The sequence below is a fragment of the Cydia pomonella genome, chromosome 1, assembly GCF_033807575.1.
Source record: "Cydia pomonella isolate Wapato2018A chromosome 1, ilCydPomo1, whole genome shotgun sequence".
Lineage (NCBI taxonomy): Eukaryota > Metazoa > Arthropoda > Insecta > Lepidoptera > Tortricidae > Cydia > Cydia pomonella.
In genome coordinates, this window is record NC_084703.1 from 30,519,629 (window position 1) to 30,534,104 (window position 14,476).

Below are 14,476 nucleotides of genomic sequence, written 5' to 3' on the forward strand. Positions count from 1 at the left end.
AACCTGCACTGGAGAATTCGGAATCAAAGGGTATTTCAGAATTATCCACTGACATAAATATACTAGACAGGCTATCAAGAACAAATTGTGTCCGCCATTTTCGGCGTTTGACGTCTGTCACTAAGCTAAAGAATAAGCATAGCTGTGTAGCTAGCCAGAGGCGAAACTGTTATGACAACTGTTCAGTTTCTGCCTACATACACACTGTGAAGAATCTAGATAAAATGTATTTATTTCCTTACAAGTGTATTGAAATTGTTTTACATATGTGACACGGATGGCATTAAAATTTATAAAAATAGTCATGAAACTCTTTCTCAAATGACTTTCGTACTCGTAGCAATTAGCAATTTTTATCAAATAGCGCTTATATAGAGATAAACAGTAATATATCATTATTATGTATATATTCTGCAAATAATAAGGTAGTACATTAGTACCTAAGTGTTACATCTACGAAATTTAATCTATGCGCCAAAGAAAATGGCGTACATGTTTAAAGTGACATTTCAAAATACTCTAAATGAGCTTAAAACAAGAGTTTTTTCGCAGTGGATTGTTAATATATTGCTTTTATTATGTTTCTTGATATTATTAGAATACATTTTCTTAACGCACAATGGTATTTGGTTTTATTTTTTATTTGTGACACATGCGTGGCATCTCGCCAGCAGTCGGAGACGTACTAAACGCAGTGAAGTGCCGGCACTTCATTGAGGTGTGGAAGCATTTTCTTCCAGTGGTCTTCTCTAGTACTACATAATACCTCAATGGAATTATCACTACTTTCATTTCGATAAGGTCCTCATGTCATGCGATACTAACTAGTACATGGAAGTAAGTACTTAATACGAATCTCGCATAGGAGTCTTGCATATAATTTCCTTCGGAGATATTCTTTTATCAATATCGGTTTATCGTTTTAGCCTAGTAAACATTGCAGGCAAACAAGAGTGAAATTCACAAATGTAATACAATATGTATCGAACTAGAGAAAAAAAAATCTTTATTGTATAACTAATAACTAAGTATCATTATTGTATTACTGAGTATCATTATTGTATGAGTATCATTATTGTATTACTAAGTATCATTATTGTATTAACCGTGTTTCATTGAATTCCGTTAATTTCGGGGTATGGCTAAGCAGTATTGGGCGTAATCAATTACTTGAGTAATTTTAACTACAAATTAGATTACATGTAGTTGAATTGTTTGTAGTTGATAACATGTAGTTACAACTACTTGTGATTGAGATTACTTTGGAATTTGTGAAAATTACATTAATTTATAATCAAAATTAATCAATTACTTCTTGTAGGAAATGATGAGCACATTTAGTACGTTAGTTCTCTGTCAGTAAACAAAAGTAATAATATTAATTTGATATAAGATTCACTGTCCCTTACTTTCATGGTAATGTACGGTTAGCTGCAGAAATGACGGACATAGCACAGTCCAAATCTTACATAAAACAAAAGCTGGATTTTTTACCTTTCTTAAAATATATAATTCATGTATATCGAATTGCCCTTCTTGCAACTGTCCATGTTTTACCAAACCTACTCGTTGGATGGCAGTCAAAAATTAGCCTGTCACTGAAAAGTACCCTAAGTTTGGAGGGTAATATCTGCTGGTGACAAAATAACGTTCTAATAAAGTAGTTTCATACAAATAAACAATTGTACCTATGTTACTAATATGACACTGATTTTTCTCCCTTTTGTAAAGTATACTTTTTCACAAGCCAGCCGCGTATTTGCGTCTAACGAAAATCCTAAAGTAAACAAGACAAGTAGTAAATAAAGACGCAATCTAAATTTTAAACAAGATTTTCTTCAAAGGGACTTAGTAAAAAATATGAATATATTATTAGGGTAAAAACGAGTTTATGTCATGTGATCGTATCCATGAAGCGGAGCCCGAACATTTTTATTTAATTTATATGACATGAGGTTAAGTAAATTATATATGAAGATTACTGTTGCAATGTTGTAATAATTATAACACACAGATGTTTGTAATTTCTCAATAACAGTATTACAATTTTAAGGTTCTATGGAATTAACACACTGTAATACTAACACTCTTATAACGTTTGTTAGTGTAGAGAACAGCATATATGTATTTACTCTACTTGACGGTACACTGAAATGCCCAGCTCGATGACATACTCCTTCAATAGCTCAGCAGGAAGCGGCGACAGATACGAGCCCTACAAGGTTCATATTCATCTCGGAAGGCGCGCGGCGGGAAGATTGGCGGCCATATGCAGCCCCCGCTTCCACGTTGCTGCCTAACGACCTGAATCAGCTACGAGCCGATTTCTGGCTCGACTTCTTCATGGAAGGTGCGGCGAGAAGGCAGGCGGACATATGCGACCCCCACCTCTACGCCACCACCGATGAAGAAAATCAGCTTCTATAAATATGATTTATTATTGTCGCGTGTATTAAATAAAATTCGCGGTTTTCTATTTTTTTTTTTAAAAAGGTGATTTTTTTAACAGCTGACAAAGTCAAATGTCATCTAGTTATGACCAGTGGCAATTAGCTGTCAGTAAGTTCAAATATAAAAAGGGTTTAGCCGAGGAGTCAGGGGTAAGGTTGTTTTACCGTGTTTTTCCCTTACCAAAAGCCGTATTCAACCGTTTTGCGAGGATCGTAGCCATAGGCATGACCTGTGCGGATGGTTTGGACAAGAGCTACCTTGAATAAGGCTGACTCATAGCAAAGGGGTTTTAGGAAAATTATTTACACTGTAGGGGCCTGGAGTAGGTAGGAGTCTGTAGTTAGGGTAGAATAGGATAGGGTGTAGTTTTGTGATGATGATTGCCACTTTCAACCGAGGGTAACTGGCAACGTTTATTTTAATTCAGAAATATCGCCCTGCTGGAGGAATAAAGATCTGCAGGAGATTCATTCTGAAGGTGGCAAGCAACAACGATAGATGATATTTCTGTTCTTAGTTTCAAGAAAAAATAGAATTAAATATTATCAGAAATCTACCTCGAGCATTTACATTCCCCACCTCAGAAAAACCGTAGCCCTTTACAGTATCATAAAATTAGTAAACTTGTATTACACACATTATACAATTTTAGAACTTTCTCTAGAATTAAACAAACAAACAATGTATTACTAAGTTACATACAGATTAAAAAAAACTGATATTATGTAACATAGGTAGAGTTTAAAAAAATCCTGTAAGGCCCCTACAAACGTGTAAACGTAGTTATACATTTGCTACTAAACGCAAGTTCTATCTCGGACGATCGATATTTATGTCAAAATTTTCAAAGGTTTGGTGGATTTAATTTGTCTGTGTTACAACAACGCTCCTAATTACTTTTTACGAAAAAAAAAATAACTGCCATTTAAGTTCCTTAAATGTACTTAGCCATACTCCGAAGTTAAGGGAGTTTAAAAAACACACCATGTATTGAAGACTACAGACTTATTTAACTTTGGAGAAATACGTGTTTGTATTAAGCAAACTCTCCAATTCAAGCCTGGTTTACGCTACGGTATCAAAAAAGAGCCAACGATTAATCTAAGTTAAAAGAGCAAACAAGATGGTGAAGTGATCACAGAAGCCGAGCGTTGTTGAAGTTTAATAAGCGTTAGTTAGCGGAGGAGGTACGAGGCGCGGCTCCGGCTGGCAATAAGGAAGGGGGATGTTATCTCCGGTGTTGCTAAAGCGAAGGAAGTGGCCAAATTATTGCATCGGCGTTCAATATCAAAACAATATCATCATATATTTTATTTTCCAAGTAAACCAGATGTCATCAAAAACATAACTAGTAAAAAAACAAGACTCACAACTAAGTTCTTCTACCTTAAAAAGTAGTGAGATTCATGTAATAAGGGACTTCTGTCTTAAGTTATTACGTAATTTGCTAACCTAACAACATTTTATAGTGACCATACCAATATTAAAAATCTTTTACGTTTTAAATTAATAGATTGACTTGGCAATCGCACTAAATAATCTATTTTAATATAATAATTAATACTTGTGAGATACATTGTGTTTTCATACGATGGCCAAGACATTCTGTTATAATGATACTGATACTTATGGGGTAACTCCAGCCAGCAGATCCTGCAGCAAGGACTAGGAAGGGGCGACTACAAGGGGGAGGCGATGTTGATACGAAAAAGCACTTCCGACGTATTGATATGATGGAAAGGGACAAACGATGATAGCGGCATCGTAACTTTAGTACACGTTTATGAATAAGGGGGTATTAAGAAACTTTGACTACTTAGTTATAATTCTTAAGCTACTGGTTCAAATTCAATGAATTTTAAATATACTACTGTGTTTATAACAATGCCTGCTTGGTTACTGAAAATTCAGGCTTCTACCTAGTTGGTTACTAAGTTCTGTTACTCGATTTGCAACCTCTTTATTTCCGTTAAAACAAATGCTATCAAAATATTAAAAAATGACAATGTGGTGGATTTGTGAGGTATAATTATATACAACACATAACGCTTATCTCGTCGTATCCATAAGGAATTGGGGCCTAAAAGAGAATCGTATCGCAGTAATTGCGTTGCACAAATATGGGCACCCGCCAAACATGATTTTGAAGTTGCTTGAAAACCTAAAAATCAACAAACAATTTGTTTATAGCACAATTAATAGATACAATAGAACTCAGAGCTTCGATGACCGCAAGAGGTCTGGAAGACCACGCACCGTTCGGACCCCAGCTCTAATAAAGGCAGTGAAGGCGAGAATTGCAAAAAAAGCCCCGTCCGGAAGCAAGTTATTGGCAATACAGATGTCTGTGAAGAGAAGCTCCCTAAAAAAAAGTTATCAATGAAGACCTCGGACTACACGCTTTCTAGTACAGGAAAAATACCAAATGTTGGCGGCAAAATATGTACATCCATGAAACTTTTTTTATCTTTATCATGGTACTAGAAATGAAGATCTGCCGAGCTATCAAAATTTAGAGGTCCGAAATCCTTTTTTTGAAGGGGGGGGGGGGGTACGTGCAGGAGATTCAATTTAAAGTATTGACCAATCCTAGATTGTTCTATTTTTTGTCGTTAATGTAATCGCAAGACTATATTGTAGCCACTGAACCTGCGGCTTTTTGCTATACAATATAATTTACTCTGAATTTATAATCTTCAAGGAGATTACAATTACACACCACACCTTTATGTAGCAATTCCCGACAAAATATTTATTAAAACGTAATAGATACAAAAAAAATTTTTTTTTTTTTTTTTTTCATTTTAGTTGGCCATTAACTTGGCCAGTTTTTACCAGAATTAATATATATATATATGATGATTAACTTTATAAAATGACTGATGTAATGAAAACTGGCCAAGTCAAATCTAACCTACTTTAAGAACTCACTAGTTTTTTAAATAACAGCAATTGTTATATGTATCCAATAAAGCAAAGAAATAGAGATTAATACTTGTTCATAATGTTATTTTTTCCTATAAATACATATTTGGATTATGTATAGAACTTGGCACACATTTCGATTTCCATTATTTTTGCGGCGAAGCCCACAGCCAAGCATAATTTTTGTATTGAACTTGGCTCTCCTTTTTTATATTTATGTTTTTGGTGGGATTATTACACACACAGTGACATTATACACACAGTGATCCGAACGGCTTTCAAGGTGGAAAACCGGGATTTGTCATTACTATTTCATCACTACCAATATATATATAAAACAGAACTACCTCATTTGATGTAAGGCAACACCTCTTTTTTGGAATGATTTCCATGTATTATTTACAATCCCATTATTTAGCCCTAAAAAGTTTGTGTCCGTTAATTTTAGTAACTTTGTATTGCATAGCACTCGTGTACTAATTATGGATCTACTTATGTCTATTTCATTGAACTCCGTTTAATAGTTTAGGCGCTAGAAGATAATCTAAGTACATTTCGATACTAGTGCGGAAAGTATGTCATTACTTCATGAGCACGGAGATGTCTTGCCGCGAGCCGTAGGCGAGTGGCAAGACTCGGAACGAGTGTAGAATGACATTTCTGCACGTGTATCGAACGACGTTTTTTAATACATTGCGAAAAAGTAAGAAAAACAACAAGTACTTTTTTTATGCATGTTCTATAAGACAGAAACAATTGTAAATATACATTACTATACTATTATTACCTAAGTATCGTTATTTACGATTATTTGTGTATCGTATATTTAAATTGTAAGAAAACAATATCGAATATTGCCTTCTTAAATCATTCTTGTAGTAAGAAAAAACGCCTCTGCTTTGATAGGCGTTTCGGCAGCTATTCCGTTCCATTCAGACAACTTATGAAGAACAGTTTTTCAATATTCAATATTAAAAAATAAACGTGTTATAAAGGATGAAGAGGTAAGTAATAAAATATGAAATATGCTTATATTTATTATTTTTACATTAACAGTAGGTTTTTATGTTGATTACGACTTTAAAAGGAAACTAACACTCATCAATAAGTAGTCATGAATTGGAACAAATGGAAAAGTAAAAAGCACTAGTTCGCGAAATTCAACTTTCCGCACGCTAAACAGCTACGTAAAGTAGCACTTATTGAGCAACTGTATTAAAAAATATGATTTAATATTCGGAGTCCTCTTAATTTTTCTGTAAAAATCAAGTGTAAACAAGTTGTGATGGATAGGAGGAATCTCCCGATACGTATTTAATAAAATCCGTCTAGTATCCATAGCTACAGGGAGTACTGAATCATCAGTACTTAAACCAATAACCCTACTTTCTGGTTAAGTCGCAGTTGAGTAAAATGTTAATATTGGGGTAGATCACGTGGAATTCATATTCCTCCGAGTTTCCTATGAAGAGAATGTCCCCTGAAAGTGTATAAGTGTAGCAAGGATTTTCCATAACAAGATGTATTTTTTCCGCAAAGATATCTAGAACTTTTTGGTGTAGAATTTAATAAGCTTTAATGTTGCCTTGAACTATATTTTCATACAGAATGTAGATTTGGAGTAAAAAGCGAATTTCTCCTTGATGGTACATATTTTCCAAGATAGCTGCGATTCCTCGAGGTCCACAAATGTCAAATGGTATGGGCATGAAAAAAGGCCTTCAATTTGTATACATACCAAATTTCATGATTGTGCTATATCCTCCATACGAACACTCTTTTTAGCATATCTGACCACTGCCAGGGGGGTGTCACTACGCAGTTTAGGTATATTTGGCCGGCGCGCCTCCCGAGGCGTATAGCAGCGGGCTGCCGCTCGGCTCGCACGATCACGATAGTCGTATCACGTGGCGCTCGCGCAAATTTGAAAATACACAATGGATTCGAAACCTAAATCTCGATCTAATCCGTATAAAAGATATTGTTCTGTTAACTGATGTCTGAATAAACAAGGAAACAGATATAACATTTTTTAAAATTCTGGACGATATTGAAAGTTAAGTCATTTTGATGAATTTAAACTGTAAACCATAACATCTCATTAATCAAATTCGATAACATTTTGATTCGTTTTGTTTGCATAAAACTAAAGCGCTTTAGACCAAATTAAAATGAATTATGCATTCCTAAGCTTAGACTTGGTAAATACCTGGGTGAATCAACTTTTTTTGTTTTGTTATCCTGTCCCGTTGTCCAAGGGACAACAGTGGCACAGTTTGTTTAAAGAGACGTTGTATGTCGTTCTATTAACATGCTTAGTAGGGGGCCCATTATGGACATTGGTTATAACGACCACAAAAACGCAAGTTTGATACATATAAGTACCATAAAATCAGTATTTCAATGAACTTTTGTCCCCTGGACAACTAATCGTAACCATGGCAACGAGTGACGCTAAAAAGTTGATTCTCCCACCTACTTCTAAAAAATTTTCTATAGCCTGGGTAAGGTCTATTAAGCACCTACTAAATTATTCCTTATGAATAACTTATATCAACAACAATGTATCACAGAATGTTAAACAAGAAGGTATCTATAATTACGTCGTCAAGTAGGTTGATGATTGATATAGTCTAAGAGCTAGTGACCTTTCTCGAATCGTACTTTCTTTTCAACAATTCCGATCCCGGATTCACACAACAAAATATATTTTTCACCACACCCGCTCGTAAAGGCTGATTTTACCGTTTAAAAACAGTGAGTAAAGTTGCATTTTATCCTCTAGAGAGTTAAAGTAATTAGATTTTGATTCATTGTTCACGCGTTAATTAGCTTGTTGGATAGACTAATAATACTTAAACGATTATTTTGAATAATAAATATTACATATAATTAATATTTATTACATGTAATAAGAATTGTTGCAATGAAATCAGATTGTAGTTTCCTCGCATAGGTGTGGTCAAATAGTTATTTATTATACAAGGGGGCAAAGTTGTTGTTTAACTTCTTGTGATTATATTGAGACCCGAGGCAACGAAAGATTTCAAAATTGATCTACGAGCGTAGCGAGTGGTTCAAATAGTGGAATTTTAAGCGTGCGAGGGCCTCGAAGCACGACAGGTTTAACAAATTTTGCCGCCGAGTGCCTTCTCAGGAAATAAATGAGTACGTTCAAAAATTAGGGATTGCATTTACACACAATTTTAAGCACTATTTACACGGAAATCCTCGAAGTGAAATATTTCAATTACTGCAAGAGATTCATTTACGTAGGTAATTGCCATGTTCGTGTTTCCCTGCGGACTATTTATTAAGATTGTATACTTTCGACTCTGAAATTTGATAATCGAACTTTTAAATTGGGGATAAATCAATTAAATAATACTTAAAAGTAAAACAATTAAAAGATAATGTTGTAATAAACACATTTCATTTTTGTACCTATTTGTATTTGATTTCGTTACAAATACCCAGTTAAACACCCATCGGTCCAATAAACTAACTTAACAATTAACATAATTAAGTTGCCAGCTCTTAGACTATGATTATGGCGCGTCGTCTTGGAAGCAAGCGTAAAGGCGGCGGCGCCCGATCGGTTCGCAGTTCTTCTTTAGTTCCCGGAGTCCTTACTTAGTAAGAGTTGAAATAAACATCCTTAATTTATTGAATATTGGTTGCCCAGAAACAATATTAGGAACTGACCGACATATACTTCCGTGAGAATCAGATATACTATCTCCGGATAAAAATTATATATTTACAGAATCAACGTTTGTAATTCCTACCTACATAATTATTTACCTTAAAAATAATCAGTAGGTACAGGTACAAAAACTTGTCAAGTGACAACCCTGTGCCGGCACTCACAGCTGGGTCATAAAACTGCGGCTCGCAAAGAAGATTCACGGTTCGTGCGCGGTTATAAGTTTCAATTTTGCTTGCAGGCGGCGAGTATAGGTATAATTTTATACCTAAATATGACTTTTGTGAAGGAGTGAATTTTCTGTACGGTAGTACTATTAGTTATTCTGTGCCACTGCGATATAATTATAATAAGTGTCTATGTCACGTGCTTAAAATTATTGTCATTCTTTGTATTTTCCTAAAAATCAAACAATATAATTGATTGAGTTTTATCAAACATTTTGACGTAATCCGCCGTTTTTACAACAGAGGCAGCGGCAAGCGGCGTCCATAGGTGGGAACGAAAGGTCGGGTCGCTGTGTTCCACTCCAACCTATGGCCGCACTCGCCGCTGCTACCGCCGCACGAGGTCGTGACCGAGCCGTGAGAGTGTTCTCCTTAGGCGGCCGGTAAACTTACGTAAGTAGGGACACAGCTATACTATAGAGTGAGAGATGAATATCATTATCTCATTCTACATTCACAAATAGCTTTGTCCTTACTTACGGAAGTAAAACTTACAATACAAGTGTATCTCAAGCCTTACATCTATCTGCCATCCATTTGAAACAAACTGCATTATTGTTTACGTCATGACTTTACGTTCAAGGGAACTGGCCATTTTCAAAATTTTCAGAGTTCATGCATGAAATATTAACTTCATATAAAAATAATTGATAATAATATGTACAGTAAAAAAATGTTCACTATCCCTGAAACGTCAAATTATGACAGCTGTCAGAATTACACGCAATTAAAAACAACGACGGTTTAGAATCCATTTTAGTCGTTTAAAATATACTTAAAAAAAAATTGAGACACGATACACTTTTCTATGTCACTTGAAATTAGTTGATATACTTACTTTTACTTTAGTTTTCTAATTTATGAGCTAGAGCGTAACAGTGGCCTACTAAGTTTCAAATTAATTAATTTACGTTATTCAGTAGTCTTTGGGTTGCCCTTGCTTACATAATAATGTGTACCATTTTTGAAATCAATCGAAATCGGATATTGTCAGTTAAGTTTTTTGAGATTAGATCCATCAATCGCAGATATTTGTGGATATCATTTAACAGTTATCAAGAAAAGATAAACAATTTATACAAAAATCTAACTTTCGCTACAATTTACAAGATATACAAATAATAAGTCTAGAAGCATAAAACTCATAAAAAAGCTAAATGTGCCATTTTATGTAACTGAAACCCAACTACTTTCAACTTTACAAAAATGCAAATAAGCTTTATTTCGAGACTTCAAACAGCCATTTAGGATTATAAGAGTTTGTAGGTTTTGAGGAAGTAGTGGCCTTTCATTATTTTTTTTTATCTGCCATACCGAGCTAAGAGTTCTGACACAGTACAAAAAAAATACTTCAGTATTATTCATTGTTTTGAAATCGTTCTGTCCTTGTTAAGCTCTAATAAAATGCCTGCATGTGCTGTTTATGGTTGTAAAGAAGCTTTGACCTACCTAATAGGGTGAAATCTGTGTGGTAAGGGAGCAATGACCACCCCTAATAGTACATTATGATACAAGTGTGCTAAGTTCGTCATTACACACGAGGCGATATTGTGCGCGCGAGCTGTAAGCGAGCGCGCAATAAGAAAGCCGATGTGGGTAATTACCAATGCACACGCGTTTCATACGACGTTTTTCAACACACTTGCGAGGAAAAAACAAATATAATAAATCAGATATTTTGTCAAAACAGTACTTACCTACGATTTTCAAAATGGTAGCTTACAGTTTTAAAATCGAATAATTGCACCAAAGCGTGCTGGGCTTGTAGGCACTTATTCGCCAGTTCATTGGAATAAGCTACCAACACGTTTTCCAAGAAAGACTGGACGTTTTTGCTGATTTTCCATTAAATAAAAGTTTCACATGCCGCCAATTATTTTTCACCCGATTTTGATGGTAAAAAGCTATCGCTCTCGGCTCTTGCCTCTATTAGTATTACTGGCAGCGTCAATTTTATGTGTTCTTCATTTTCAATGCTTGAAAATGACAACATGTTCGTCAATATATAAACTAAAAACATGCAAAACTATTCCAATTTTATGACAAATACGGAAAATGGCTGGCGCGTTATTTTTTTTTACGCACGATTCCAATGCGCGCACAAGGCAAAGGCGCGCACGAATTCGACAAACAGCCAATTAAAAAAATGTATAAAAGCTAATATTTTCGTATTTCTTTTCGACGGATGGAGATCAAATCCATAAAATGTTATGTTTATTCATTAATGTAATTTACGAGATAATTTAATCTATAAATTATGTTTGGTGTGATAAAACCTCTTTGAACTAACATTTGAACCTAGTTGATTAGAAAAATAAATATTACTCGACCAAATTAAGAAGGCTCCGTTTCCATGCATATTATTTGCAATCAGTTACCTTTTTAACTCAGTCGGATAATATAATGAAAAAGCCCAAGTGTTATAATATACTGAAAAAGCACGCGTGTTTAATATCTAGGATTATGAGCCAAAAATCGTTGGAATAAAAACGTCGTTTTGAGCAAGTGTGTTGAAAAATATATTTTTAATATTCTCGTTTGCAGATTCACCAAAGTTAATTGGTATCAATTACCTTAGACTAATATAAGGACGAAGTTTTGATAATATACAACTAGTAGATTCGCTACGACTGTTACCGACGACAAAATCAGTCACACAAATACGAGAAGAACATACATTTGAATAACAGTATAATTTTATGTTATAGGAAACTACTAACACACTTTTTTTTTCTGAAAATATACTATGTAATGTATTAAATGAAAGCGCTTTATGAGTTGATAACAAATATGTAGCATACTGTAGCATTTCCACTACTTGGGCGTTTAAAATAAAATCGTTTTCAAACTCACCTTGAAGAGGCCGCGTATTTTTGCATGTTTTTTTTATAAAAAACTTTTTTTTAAATAATACATAGAATTATGCAATACTAAAAAATTTAATTATGTAAAATTATATTCTAAATAATTCAGCATTAAATAAGCTTTTAATCCATTTACATAAATAATACCTATAACTTTTCCATCAGTAAAAATCTTAGCAACACAACTTATAACCTGGCTAAGTCTACTCCATTTAGACTTTAGCCAGTTCAAAGCTTTGCTTCACGATCCGATACTGTATATTCACGCAAATCAAGTAAATCGCCAAATTCTCGTAAATGAGCTAACGGTGCGAGGAACAATTAAATTACTTGAAGTTTTGTAATTTGCTGCAAACATTCTAGAGGATCGTAGACTTCAATTTCTCCGCGTTCCCTGAAGCGTAACGACGTAATCGGGCGCGGCTGAGCGACTCCGATCTGCTTCTTGTCGTTGCGACAGTCATGATGATCACTAGCAGGTTGCGTGAGTGTCCGGTTTTGTACCGAATGTGCGTTTTAATTAAATAATAAATAATTAAGTGCGTTGGGGTAAGTTAAAACAGGGGTATGACAAAAAGTCATTCGTAATGCCAAACCCCGACTCTGGTTTTTAAGTGCTGACAACATTGTTCCAACTGCCATTTAGTTGTACCCCTCTCTCAGTGGTCATTCCTTATCTGAAGTGCAAAGTCGTGAGCTACCAGCCTTACCACGAGATTGAGACGTTACGTTTTACGAAAGTAAGTTACGCAGACGTTACCGAATATGTCGGTGCCAAAATCGTGGTAAGGCTTACAGGGCTCCGAAACAGGTTTTTTTCAAACCGGTTTCGTTTATGGGTCGATCAACTTTTTTGTGCCACCTCGTGTCCCAACCAAATAAATACCCGTGTATGTTCTATAAATTTGTATATGTGTGCTTAAAATCTTGTAACCAAAATATGAAGCACTTCCCGGTATCTGATCTGGTTGAAATTCGGAGTACTTCCGTGATTCCAATAACAATGTAATAATATGCTAACATGGAACTGATCTGATGATGCAGTCGGACGGTACCCAAATAAGGTACATAGTCCTCGATGGAGAACACAAACACATCGAGTTTAGGCTATTAGCAGCGTCTCGCGAAGTATTTGCTACGCATGCGTACATGCAGAAGAAGTAGGTACAGTCAGCAGTAAAAGGGTCAGCAAAAAAAAAAAACAGTTTGACTGTTTCCTATTTGTGTCAGGACCAAAATATCCAGGACCAACCTAGGTAAAGTCATTAGAACCCACATATGTTCATTTTACTAGCCTGCACAGGTGTAATGCCACTAATAAAATGCCAGCTATTCTCTTCCTGAGTGTGAATAATAAGAAATAGTTTCCTTCCCTATATGGAATTATGTTCCTGCTTCTCTAAAATACATCGTCTAAGAGTTTGTCTGGGAACTGTATTGACAATAGTAAAAATCTTCAGTTCTATATTTTTAACAGCTGCGAATATGAATTTTATCTCGGATTCTGTCTTAATACTTTGAATCTGTCTTGAGACATATCATGGCGCTAAAATCTAAAAGCATAGTAAATAACCGGCCAAGAGCATGTCGGGCCACACTCAGTGTAGGGTTCCGTAGTTACTCTTCCGTCACAATAAGCTAAACTGGAGCTTAAAGTATAGTAAATTGTTAACCAAGGGATGAAACGGTACCTTTCACCCGAGTTAAACAAATAGGCAAATTTGCATAATCAGTACCTAATTAAAGTAAGTCTTTTTACTATGAAGGGAAAACTTTTTGCGATAACTCAAAAACAGCTAAACTGATCATGTCTGCTATAGTTTTCGTTTAATGTCTTTCTTAAGCTCTACTTCCACGATTTATTTCATATTTATTGGACCTATGGTTCAAAAGTTAGAGGGGGGGACACATTTTTTTTTTCTTTCGGAGCGATTATCTCCGAATATATTTACTTTATCAAAAAATGTTTCTTGAAAACCCCTATTAGTTTTAAAAGACCTTTCCAACGATACCCCACACTGTAGGGTTGAAGCGAAAAATGTCTTAGGAAAATGTCACCCCCACTTTACGTGTAGGGGACGTACCCTAAAAAAAAAATTTAGATTTTAATATACGACTTTGTCGGCTTTATTGATTTATATATCCGTGCCAAATTTTAGCTTTCTAGCACTAACGACCACGGAGCAAAGCCTCGGACAGACAGACAGACAGACAGACAGACAGACGGACATGACGAAACTATAAGGGTTCCGTTTTATGCCATTTGGCTACGGAACCCTAAAAAGGAAACCAAATAAATGTGT

The 14,476-nt window shown here is 35.1% G+C and overlaps 1 protein-coding gene and 1 long non-coding RNA gene across 6 annotated transcripts in view; both read right to left on the reverse strand.

Annotated features, from left to right (window-relative positions):
• Positions 1 to 14,476, reverse strand: part of LOC133528258 (maternal protein pumilio) — a 476,367-nt gene that overhangs the window by 274,916 nt on the left and 186,975 nt on the right. The gene's annotated exons all lie outside the window — the stretch shown is intronic.
• Positions 631 to 14,474, reverse strand: LOC133519344 (uncharacterized). Its single transcript, XR_009799621.1, has 2 exons — positions 7,852 to 14,474; positions 631 to 7,585 (listed from the first exon to the last, which is right to left on the reverse strand). It is a non-coding gene; the product is annotated as an uncharacterized LOC133519344 (long non-coding RNA).